The sequence below is a fragment of the Staurois parvus genome, unplaced genomic scaffold (genome assembly GCF_062004578.1).
Source record: "Staurois parvus isolate SC_StPar_1 unplaced genomic scaffold, SC_StPar_1.0 ptg000646l, whole genome shotgun sequence".
Taxonomy (NCBI): Eukaryota; Metazoa; Chordata; class Amphibia; order Anura; family Ranidae; genus Staurois; species Staurois parvus.
In genome coordinates this window covers 29,101-41,901 of record NW_028318442.1, presented here as the reverse complement: position 1 = coordinate 41,901, position 12,801 = coordinate 29,101, and the positions used below count along the sequence as shown (strand labels likewise).

The 12,801-nt window shown below is 43.5% G+C and overlaps 1 protein-coding gene across 2 annotated transcripts in view; it reads right to left on the bottom strand.

The window, feature by feature from the left end:
* KIAA0513 (KIAA0513 ortholog) overlaps nt 1-6,940 on the bottom strand; it is an 87,734-nt gene extending 80,794 nt beyond the window's left edge. For both annotated transcript variants that reach the window (XM_089693981.1, XM_089693983.1), the window contains exon 1: nt 6,822-6,940. The gene's annotated coding sequence lies outside the window, so the exon portion shown is untranslated. The remainder of the gene's footprint in view (nt 1-6,821) is intronic.
* Between the last annotated feature and the right edge of the window lie 5,861 nt (nt 6,941-12,801).

Genomic DNA, 12,801 nt, shown 5'->3' with positions numbered 1-12,801 from the left:
TGAACAGGCTGCACGATTTCCAATACGCTCAAAATGAACAGGCTGCATGATTTCTGCTAAGCTCAAAATTAACCGGCTGCACGATTTCCAATACGCTCAAAATGAACAGGCTGCATGATTTCTGCTAAGCTCAAAATGAACAGGCTGCATGATTTCTGCTAAGCTCAAAATGAACAGGCTGCACGATTTCTGCTAAGCTCAAAATGAACAGGCTGCACGATTTCTGCTAAGCTCAAAATGAACAGGCTGCACGATTTCCAATACGCTCAAAATGAACAGGCTGCATGATTTCCAATACGCTCAGAATGAACAGGCTGCATAATTTCCAATACACTCAAAATGAACAGGCTGCATGATTTCCGCTAAGCTCAAAATGAAAAGGCTGCATGATTTCTGATCCTTAACCAGCTTACCGCTGACTTATTTTTCTCCATAGACTGCAATGACTCCTGCAGCCTTCCTATTCACTTCACAGCCATTATATTACAGCGCATTGGTGAATAAAAAGTGGAAAAACAGGTGGCAAGAAGTAAAACACACATCTCTGGCCAAAAAGTTAAATAGCGATCCCTTGATTTTCTATTTTGTCAACCCAACCCAATCAGTTTCAGCATCACATCATCATCTGTTGTCTCTTGTGCCACAGAAAACTGGCACTTGATTTAATCCCTCACCCCCCCCCCCCCCAAGATGGCATCAAGAGACGTTCCCTCCTCTCAGGAAACCCATCGCAAAACACACAATTCAGATTAAAAGACATTAAAATGGAGATTAACATTCTGCATTCTGAAAAGGACATTAGGACATAAACCCCAGCGGCTCGGCGTTCCTCCTCGTTGTAATCCGTCCCAGTGCGCCAATCTCTCCCCCAACAGAGGGGGACAAACATGTTATCTGCTTTGTAAGGAATGCAAAAGGCAAAATAGGTCAGGTCTGATCATGATGAGCGCACAATGGCAGCCCAGCAGAGGTCGGCACACACAGGGTGCTCGCTAAATATAGACAGCGGCCAAGTAAATGCTGCAAATAAAAAGCACAAAACACACCACGAGAAGAGAAAGAAAAAAACAGCTTTTAAGTCAGCGTGTATACAAAGAGATATAAACGAAGTGATGGAGTGAGAGAACAACAGAGGAAAGGAGAAAAAAGGAAAGAAGGAGAGAGAGAAAAGTACAGTTAGGAAAACAAAGGAAAAGGAAAGGGAAAGAGAAGTGAGAAATAGGAAAATGGAAAGTGAAAGGAAGAAGAAGAGGAAATAAAAGGAAGACACAAAAAAAAGTGGGTGGAGAGCAAAGAAGGGAAAAAAAAAATGAAAGGAGTAGGGGGAAAAATTAGGGGAAATGAAAATAAAGAAAAAAAAGGAAATAAGGAGAAGAGCGAAGGACAGAAAAAGGGAAAAAGGAAAAGCTAAGAAAGTAAAAAGTGAAGAAGATAAGGAAAGGAAAGAAAAGAGAGGAAAAGGAAAGAAAAGAGAGGAAAAGGAAAGAAAAGAGAGGAAAAGAAAAGGAAAGAAAAGAGAGGAAAAGAAAAGGAAAGAAAAGAGAGGAAAAGAAAAGGAAAGAAAAGAGAGGAAAAGAAAAGGAAAGAAAAGAGAGGAAAAGAAAAGGAAAGAAAAGAGAGGAAAAGAAAAGGAAAGAAAAGAGAGGAAAAGAAAAGGAAAGAAAAGAGAGGAAAAGAAAAGAGAGGAAAAGAAAAGGAAAGAAAAGAGAGGAAAAGAAAGGAAAAGAAAAGAGAGGAAAAGAAAGGAAAAGAAAAGAGAGGAAAAGAAAGGAAAAGAAAAGAGAGGAAAACAAAAGGAAAGAAAAGAAAAGGAAAGAAAAGAGAGGAAAAGAAAAGGAAAGAAAAGAGAGGAAAAGAAAAGGAAAGAAAAGAGAGGAAAAGAAAAGAGAGGAAAAGAAAAGGAAAGAAAAGAGAGGAAAAGAAAGGAAAAGAAAAGAGAGGAAAAGAAAAGGAAAGAAAAGAGAGGAAAAGAAAAGAGAGGAAAAGAAAGGAAAAGAAAAGAGAGGAAAACAAAAGGAAAGAAAAGAAAAGGAAAGAAAAGAGAGGAAAAGAAAAGGAAAGAAAAGAGAGGAAAAGAAAAGGAAAGAAAAGAGAGGAAAAGAAAAGAGAGGAAAAGAAAAGGAAAAGAAAAGAGAGGAAAAGAAAGGAAAAGAAAAGAGAGGAAAAGAAAAGAGAGGAAAAGAAAAGAGTGGAAAAGAAAAGAGAGGAAAAGAAAAGGAAAGAAAAGAGAGGAAAAGAAAAGAGAGGAAAAGAAAGGAAAAGAAAAGAGAGGAAAAGAAAAAGGAAAGAAAAGAGAGGAAAAGAAAAAGGAAAGAAAAGAGAGGAAAAGAAAAGGAAAGAAAAGAGAGGAAAAGAAAAGGAAAGAAAAGAGAGGAAAAGAAAAGGAAAGAAAAGAGAGGAAAAGAAAAGGAAAGAAAAGAGAGGAAAAGAAAAGGAAAGAAAAGAGAGGAAAAGAAAAGGAAAGAAAAGAGAGGAAAAGAAAGAAAAGAAAGAAAAGAAAGAACGAAAAAGAAAAAGGGAAAGAAAGGGAAGAAAGTGGCGGGAGCGGGGAAGGGCAAGGCAAGGGAGCGGGGAAAGGCAAGGCAAGGGAGCGGGGAAAGGCAAGGCAAGGCAAGGGAGCGGGGAAAGGCAAGGGAGCGGGGAAAGGCAAGGCAAGGGAGCGGGGAAAGGCAAGGCAAGGGAGCGGGGAAAGGCAAGGCAAGGGAGCGGGGAAAGGCAAGGCAAGGGAATGGTAAAGGGAAGACAGAATGAGAAAAGGGAGAAAAAAAAGGGAAGTAGAACGAGACAGGAAAGTAGGAACAAGAAAGGGAAAATGAAGAAAGAATGAGAAAGGGGAAAAGGAAAGAAATGGGGGGGATGGAAAAGCAGCAAAAGGAAAAAAAAGTAGGAAGGAGAAAGAAGAAAAAGGAAAGGAAAAGAGAAAGGGAAGAAAGAAGAAGGTGGCATGGAAAAGGAAAGAAAAAGAAGGAAAAAGGAAACGAAAAGAAAAAAAGGAAGGAAAGGGCAGGGTAAATAACGTGTGGGCGTGGGGATAAGAAAAGAAAAAAAAGAGGAAGGAAAGTGAAATGATGAAAAGGAAAAGAAAAAACAAAAAGACAGCCCGCCTCCCCCAATGTTTACAGTCAATTAGGTTGATCCAACCTTAAACAGCATCCAGAACAAATGTTGCCAAGGACTGTGCCCGCCCAGCAGTCTGCACACGCCCCTGAGGAGCAGTGAGTATCTTGATCAGCAGAGATGGAACTGTGACTGCTCCACCCCACCCTGCATGTGCACAGGACAGAGGGGGCCAGACAACAACCCCAAACCAAACGTCACACAGAAGACTGCATGGCCACACTTCAGAGAACAGCATGCATTGACAGATCAGCCGAGATAATAATGTGACTTAAAGAGAACCAGTCATTCCCTGACTAGGAAGGCAGTCACCCGACTCCTAAGTGTGCACAGCAAATAACAGCCCTGTAGATAAAAAGAAAGCAAACAACGAGATGGCTTTATCATGTGCACTCAAGAGTGCACTCAATGGCAGGTTAGGCAAGCAAAAAACATGACCTCTGACCCTTGACCTGCAAACTTGAGAGCCAGGCCTGAAGTCAGGCTAAATAAGGGGCACCAGGATAAATCTGTAAGGGGGGGGGGGGATCTCTCAGGGATTTTATTTGTAAGATCTCTTTGATGATCTATACAGCTACAGCTCGTGGTTCTGAGCAGTCTCACTTCCCACGCTGCAGAGTAAGACCTCCACACAATGGCTGCAGTGAGCGCAGAGCTGAAATCTCACGTGCAGATGTTTTATCACCGATTTATCTGCAGGTGAATCACTACTGAAAACTCACTCAGTGATTCACACAGTGTGCGCCCACCCACAGTAACTCTTTTGGGGCGGACTGACCCTTTAACAATGGCACTGCGCACTGGAACCCAAGCAGTTAATGCACTGTGAGAACCAAGCTGGGACTACAGGGGGATATTATCAGCTCTCCCCTTTATTATTCATATCAAATCGCTCCCCCTAATAATGAAATATCACAGAGACACAGACAGGCCTGGAGCGCTTACACAGCCACACACATCGTCATATCGGACAGAAATATAGAATACCGAGACGGATGAGATGGGATAATAATCAGTCCGGCACAGAACAAGAGAATTATTTCCAAATCTGTGCAAATATTCTACTGAATCTATAAACAAACTGTCCCGACTTATTATTGGCACGATGGCACTGTGTGTGTTTAGAGAGAGAAAAATAAAGAGCAAGATAGGAGGATGGATGGATGGATGGAAAGACAGATGTGAATGGACGGAGGGAAGGAAAAGGAGGACTGATAGACAGACATGTATAAACAGAGTGAGAGAAAGGATGGTTGGCAGAATTAATAGACAGATATGATTGGACAGACGATGGAGGGATGGACAGACCAATAGAGAAAGAGAGAAAAGATGAATGGATGGAAGGAGAGATATGAGTGGGTGAATGGATGGACAAACATATGAATGGACAGAGAGAATGAAAGGATGTATGGATGAATAAATAAAAAAGAAATGAATGGAGAGATCAATAGATAGGGATAGAGAGGGAGAGAAAGGGTAGATGGATTAATGGACAGAGAGATATAAGTGAATGGATGGATATAAATGGACAGAGAGAAAGGATGGATGAATAAATAGACAGACACATGAGAACAGACAGATCAATAGATATAGACAGTGAGCGAGAGAAAGGATGGATGGATATACAGACAGACTGATGGATGGATAGATATGAGTAGATAGATAGATAGATAGACATAAATGAACAGAGAGAGGGTGGACAGACAGACATGTAGAGATGTCTATACACATGGGGGGGGGGGGGGGGGTTATTTACTAAAACTGGAGAGTCGATAATCTGGTGCAGCTCTGCATAGAAACCAATCAGCTTCCAAGCTTTATTGTCAAAGCTTAACTGAACAAGCTGAAGTTAGAAGCTGATTGGCTGCCATGCACAGCTGCACCAGATTCTGAGTGCTCCAGTTTCCTTCCATCCATTCATCCTTTCTCTGTTGGTGTGTCCATCCATCCATCCACCCTCTGTCCATTCATATCTATCTAGCTTGACTCTTCCTCCACTCATATCCATCCATCAGTCTGTCTGTATAACCATTAATCCATCCATCCTTTCTCTCGCTCACTGCCTATATCTATTGATCTGTCTGTTACCATGCGCCTGTCTATTTATTCATCCATCCATCCTCTCTGTCCATTTATATCCATCCATTTAGTAACCCCCCCCATGTTGTACATTTCTATCATCACACACAGCACTCTCTATATTGGGGACATTTCTGTCTCCCGGCTTCCTGGCAGAGCGCTGTGTTCTGAGTAAATCTACAAGGAAGTTGCAGCTGCCAGGTACGTGTGACAGGTGAATGTGACCAGGATGTGACAGATGAATGTGGATGGCAGACACCCAACACCCAATCATCACCCCGCACTTCCTGATAGTGAGAGTGACACAGGCTGCCAATTACCGCACACTGCACCGCCATCCGCCCCACAGGAGCCCACGCTCCGCGCCCCCATCCGCCCCACAGGAGCCCACGCTCCGCGCCCCCATCCGCCCCACAGGAGCCCACGCTCCGCGCCCCCATCCGCCCCACAGGAGCTCACGCTCCGCGCCCCCATCTGCCCCACAGGAGCTCACGCTCCGCCATCCGCCCCACAGGAGCTCACGCTCCGCCATCCGCCCCACAGGAGCTCACGCTCCGCCATCCGCCCCACAGGAGCTCCGCGCCCCCATCCTCCCCACAGGAGCTCACGCTCCGCGCCCCCATCCGCCCCACAGGAGCTCACGCTCCGCGCCCCCATCCGCCCCACAGGAGCTCACGCTCCGCGCCCCCATCCGCCCCACAGGAGCTCACGCTCCGCGCCCCCATCCGCCCCACAGGAGCTCACCCTCCGCGCCCCCATCCGCCCCACAGGAGCCCGCGCTCCGCGCCCCCATCCGCCCCACAGGAGCTCGCGCTCCGCGCCCCCATCCGCCCCACAGGAGCTCGCGCTCCGCGCCCCCATCCGCCCCACAGGAGCTCGCGCTCCGCGCCCCCATCCGCCCCACAGGAGCTCACGCTCCGCGCCCCCATCCGCCCCACAGGAGCTCACGCTCCGCGCCCCCATCCGCCCCACAGGAGCTCACACTCTTATTATTATACATTCATATAGCTCTGACATATACCGCAGTGCTGTACAGAGAACACTGAGCCAGTCACATCAGTCTCTACCAGAGGAGCTTACACTCTAATGTCCCCCCACAGTCACACACTATTATTATACATTTATATAGCTCTGACATATACTGTAGCGCTGTACAGAGAACACTGAGCCAGTCACATCAGTCTCTGCACCAGAGGAGCTTACACTCTAATGTCCCCAGCACACACATATGGCACAGCGATTACCAAGATCGATTTACACCCCGGAGAGTCTGGAAATCCAATTAGGGAGCCGGGCATCTGGAGAAAACCCATACAAACTCCATGCAGACAGAGCCCAGGAGCTCAATGCTGCGAGGATCCAGATGGCCACCTAGAACAGTTGTTGTCGGTTCGGAGCAGGAAGTGTCGGTTGTCCTACACACACATTCCTATACACACGCGATGTCACCTCTCTATGGAGATAGCAGCACGCTCAGGTGCACACCCTCCATGCAGACCATTCTGGGACTTGCAGTTCCTTCAACTGGGAATGTTGTGGAGGAAGCAGCTCCCTGTCATCTCTCCCCATCCCAGGCTCAGCTTCCCCGCCGTACCCCAGTGCCCCCCTCCTCACCCGGCACTCACCTTCTCCTCGGTGCCCGGCACACACCCCACACCAGCCCCGCACTTCGCTCCAGCCTGAACACACTGAGCCTCCGCTCTGCCCGGCCCCGCCCACTGGCAGCAGCTGTCTGCTCTCCGCGCCTGCGCACTGCGCTTCACACCCAGCTCAGTACTACAGCGTCCATCTTCCTCCTCCCACTAGGGGGCGCGAAGGCTGCCGGGAGATGGAGTTCTCCCAACAGGTGAAGCTGGAGAAGAACTTTCACTTGTTACAATGTATGGGCTACAAGTCCGACCAATCACTGACAGAGTTACTAAGTAATAACTAGGAGGGACCAATCACTGAGAGATATGCAAACCAATCCAAGGGCAGGGCGTTAAAGCTATAGAAATGTAAAATCATAAAGATAACATGGAGATAAAAAGCAGTAAAACTATTATAATAAAACTAAAAAGTACAATAAATAATAATAGAACTAGTATTAAAAACTATAAAAATATTAAGTAAAACAAAACAAATATATAATAATAATATGTTAATAACATTAAATGAGAATACATAACAATAATAAAAATAAGAAATAATAAAAACATAAAAAAACAATGTAAATAAAATGAATATTAATAATAAAACTTACAATAATTAAGAATTTAAATCATATATATAAAAAAAAGCCAATAAAAATAGTAATTAAAAAATAAAAACAAATAGATAACAACAATAATAAAAATGAGCATTAAATAAAGAGAATAAATAACAATGATAATAAAAAATGATCATATTAAAAATAAAAAAACAGAATAACAACTATACATTATAACAATGTAAATAATAGGAGTATTAATAAAAATAACTTACAAGAAATATTAATAAAATCATATTTACAAAATGATAAAATATTAATAAATAAAAAAGCAAATATGACAATAATAATAAACAATAAAAACATTTAATACAGAAAATAAATAATAATTTAAAGAAAATAATATTACAATTAAAAAAAAGAACTATAAAATTATAAACATTTAAATAGGAATGTTAATAATAAAACTAAAACTTACAATAAATATTAATAAAATCATATTAAAAATGATAAAAATATTTATAGAACAATAATAATAACAACAAATAATATTAATAATATTATTGTTAATAATAACATTAAATACTAGGAATAATAATAATAATACAAACTATAAATAACAATTTAAAATATAATTTAAAACATAAAAACAAATATAGAATAAGAATAGCAATAAAATATTAACAAAATCAATTATTAACAATAGATAATAAATAGATACAAAAAACAACAAAAATGGATAATTATAGATAAAAATTTAAATAACAAAAATATGAATAATTATACATAAATAGAAACAACAATAAAAATAACAAGATTATTATTATCAGTAGTAGTTTGATGACATTAGAGTGTAAGCTCTTCTGGATTACAGACAGATGTGACTGGTTTAGTATTCTCTGTAAAGCACTGCAGTATATGTCAGCTCTATATAAATGTATAATAATAAAAACAATAATTTACAAAATAATAAAAGAATAACAATAAATAACATCATTATTATTAGTAGTAGTAGTGGTGTGTGACTGTGTAGGGACATTAGAGTGTAAGATGGGGTAGATGGGGAGAGATGACAGGGAACTGCTTCCTCCAGAACATTCCCAGCTGGAGGAACTGCAAGCCCCAGAATGGTCTGCATGGAGGGTGTGTACATGAGCGTGCTGCTATCTCCATAAAGAGGTGAGATCATGTGTGTATAGAACAGGGGCAGACTGACAACTCATGGGGCCCCCGGGCAATATGGGATCATGGGGCCCCTGTGTCCTTGACCAAACTCAAAAAAAGAGTATGAAAAAGGTACCAGGGGCATCTCATAGGGCCCCCTACTGACCCCAGGCCCTCGGGCAGTGCCCGAGTTTCCAAATGGTCAGTCTGCCCCTGGTATAGAAATAGGAATGTGTGTGCGTGTGTGTAGGACGACCGACACTTCCTGCTCCTCACCGAACTGACAACAACTTTACATATATATCTATTATATCTATGAATCTCTCTGGACCCTTGCAGCACTGAGGTCCTGTGTTCAGCCCCCCCGGGCTCTGTCTGCATGGAGTTTGTATGGGTTTCCATCAGGTACCCAGCTTCCTCCCATATACATGTTGTCAGGGTAATTGGCTTCCACCTCTAATTGGCTTTCCAGACTCTCCAGGGCGCCAATCAATCTTGGTAATCGCTGTGCCATATGTGTGTGCCAGGGACATTAGAGCGTAAGCTCCTCTGGTGCAAGGACTAATATGACTGGTTCACTGTTCTCCGTACAGCATTGCGGTATATGTCAGAGCTATATAAATGTATTAATAATAGTGTGGACAACACAGTGGTTAGCATTTCTGCCTCATAGCACTGGAGTTGTCGGTTCAAATCCCAACACAGCACAGCCTGTCTGAGGTCTGTATGTTCTCCCTGTGCCTGTATGAGTTTCCTCCAGGCACTCCAGCTTTCTCTCACACTTTACAGACATGCTGGTAGGATAATTGTCTGTTGTTCAACTTGGCCCTGGTATGTGTATGTCTGAATGTGAGTTATAGGGACCTTAGATTGTACACCCCTTGAGGGCAGGACTGATGTGAATGTACAATATTTGTGTACAACATATAGATGACAGTGTTATATAAGCACCTATAATAATAGTGTGAGACTGTGGGGGGACATTAGAGTGTAAGCTCCTCTGGTACAGAGAATGATGTGACTGGCTCAGTGTTCTCTGTACAGCACTGTGGTATATGTCAGAGCTATATAAATGTATAATAATAGTGTGTGACTGTGGGGGGACATTAGAGTGTAAGCTTCTCTGGCGCAGAGACTGATGTGACTGGCTCAGTGTTCTCTGTACAGCACTGCGGTATATGTCAGAGCTATATAAACGTATAATAATAATAGTGTGTGACTGTGGGGGGACATTAGAGTGTAAGCTCCTCTGGTGCAGAGACGGATGTGACTGGCTCAGTGTTCTCTGTACAGCACTGCGGTATATGTCAGAGCTATATAAACGTATAATAATAATAGTGTGTGACTGTAGGGGGGGCATTAGAGTGTAAGCTCCTCTGGTGCAGACTGATGTGACTGGCTCAGTGTTCTCTGTACAGCACTGCGGTATATGTCAGAGCGATATAAATCTCCAATAGATCTATTTTCAGGAAGTCCTGCGAAATTACTTAAGTTTCAGCAGTTCCTCAATTGTCACATCCGGATCGGTCACATTAACCTGACACGTTCCTGGCAGCTGGCGGGAGTTTTTGGTGATGTCAGGAATGAGAACATTGTGAACTGTGAAATTCTTGGCATATTCTCACACTACTGGGAGATTTAAAGCGAACTTTCATTCTCCAGAGTGACTCCCCCCCCCAACCAACCACAGTTATGACTGCTGACTACACCCACCTTTTCCACTCCCCTCCTCCATTCATTGAAGTTATACTATAGCTTCTATGAATGAACAGTGATCTATGAATAGAGGTTGGATTTGGACCAATGAATGAAAGGTGTGCCTCCTCTATTCACGAATGCTATAGTATGGCTTTTATGAATGGAGGAGGAGGCAGAAAGGGTGAAGTGTATCTATGACAAACCCTGCTGTAATGACCACCACAGCACCAGAAGATAACCACTTCGGGGTTGGGTCGGTGGGGGGCGGGGCGGAGGAAGCAAGGTTTTGACTAAGAACAGCCACCAGCAAATAGACAGAGCACATCTAACGTAAGCACCATTCTGTGTGCTGATTTTTTTTTGTATTATTTGGACTAAAAATGTAGGCTGTAGCAATTCTACAGAACGCTAGAGAGAATTAGTAATTAAAGCGATTCCAAAGATTCATTTCCTTTGGGGGGGGGGGGGGATAACAAACATGTCTATACTTACCTACTGAGTGTACTAATTTTGCACAGAGCAGCCTGGATCCTCCTCTTCTCGGGTCCCCCGCAGGCTCTCCTGGCTCCTCCTGTCTGTCAGGTGCCCCCACAGCACGCAGCTTGCTATGGGGGCACCCGCTGCTCTATGTGTCCTTTCACACAGGGAGCAGTGGCTTGGCCCCTCCACTCTCTCTCTTCTCATTGGTTGACTGGCTGTGGTTGACAGCAGTGAGAGCCAATGGCTTCCACTTGCTCTCTCAGCCAATGAGTAGGCAGAGACCCGGGATAGCTGAGGCTGTCATTCACAGCACTGGATCGCAATGAGGCTCAAGTAAGTTTTGAGGGGTTTGGGGGTGCTGCTGCACACAGAAGTTTTTTTACCTTCATGCATAGAATGCATGAAGGTTACAAACCATCAACCTTTACAACCATTTTAAATGTCACAATTAGTTACATATACTAATTCCCTCTAGCATTCTCTAAAATTGTTACATTGTAACGCTTGTTACAGAGGCATATGTATTTCTTATGCTTCTCAGCTCCATCTAGTGGCCATAATGTGGTAATTTACTACTGGCCATAACAACAGATCATTCCTTCAGAAAACAAAAGAGCCTAAAGAACATTTGTTTCTGGCTAGTCCACGCAGCACAAATGCACATGAAGACTCGCTGGAGGAAAGGGTGTGCAAATTTCTTTTATAAATTTACCCAAGTTCATATAGGACACAAGTAGATAAAAATGAGGCATAAATGCTTATAATACACAGTATATACAGTTGTACTCAAAAGCACGGGCGGACTGACCATTTGGAAACTCGGGCACTACCCGAGGGCCGGGGGTCAGTAGGGGACCCCATGAGATGCCCCATGGTACCTTTTTCATAGGCTTTTTTGAGTTTAGGCAAGGACACAGGGGCCCCCTGATCCCCTATTGCCTGGGGGCCCCATGAGTTGTCAGTCCACCCCTGCTCAAATGTCTGCATTCCCTTAGTTCTTAATCCTGTGTATTACCCCCTTTAGCATCAATGACAGCGAGAAGTCTTCTGTAGTAGCTGCCTATGAGGCTCTTAATTCTTGCAGGTGGTAGAGCTGCCCATTCGTCTTGGCAAAATACCTTCAGATCATGCAAAGTTTGGTCATCCTGCATGAACCGCAGGTTTGAGATCTACCCAGAGTGGCTCAATGATATTAAGGTCCGGAGCCTGTGATGGCCACTCCAAAATCTTCACCTTTTTCTGCTGTAACCAATGGAGGGTCAACTTGGCCTTGTGCTTCGGGTCATTGCTGTGCTGGAAAGTCCAAGAGCGTCCCATGTGCAGCTTTCATGCAGAAGAATGCAAATTGTCTGTCAGTATTATCTGATAACAGGCTGCATTCATCCTGCCATCAATTTTCACATGATTCCTGATACCTTTAGAGCGGACCCCCCCCCCCCAAACCACCAGTGAGCCACCACCATGCTTTACAGTGGGGTTGGTATTCTTGTCACTGTTGACGCCTCTCCAAACATAGCACTTATGGTTGTGACCATAAAGCTTTTTTTTGGCCTTGTCACTCTAGATTACAGTGTGCCAGAAGCTGTGACTCATGTCAAGGTGTTGTCAGGCATAATGTAACCGGGATTTCTTGTCTTGTGGCATTGGCACAGTAAAGACTTCTTTCTAGCAACTCGACCATGAAGCTAATTATTGTTCAAGTATTGTCATGTTCTGCTACTTGAAACAACCACAGCAGTCTGTATTTCTCCCGAGGTTACCTGCGGGTTTTTCTTTGTATCTCAAACAATTCTTCTGGCAGTTGTGATTGCGATCTTCCTTGGTCTACCCGACCCTGGCTTGGTATCAAGAGTGCCCTGAATTTTCACATCTTAATAAGTGATTGAACAGTACTGACTAGCATATACAACACTTTGGATATCTTTTTATATCCTCGTCCATGTTTATAAAGTTCCGTTAGCTTGTTACACTGGTCTTTTGACAGTTCTTTTCTGCTCCCCATGCCTCAGTATCTAGCCTGCTCAGTGCATCCACGTAAGACCTAACAAACTCATTCACTATTTATACACCAATAC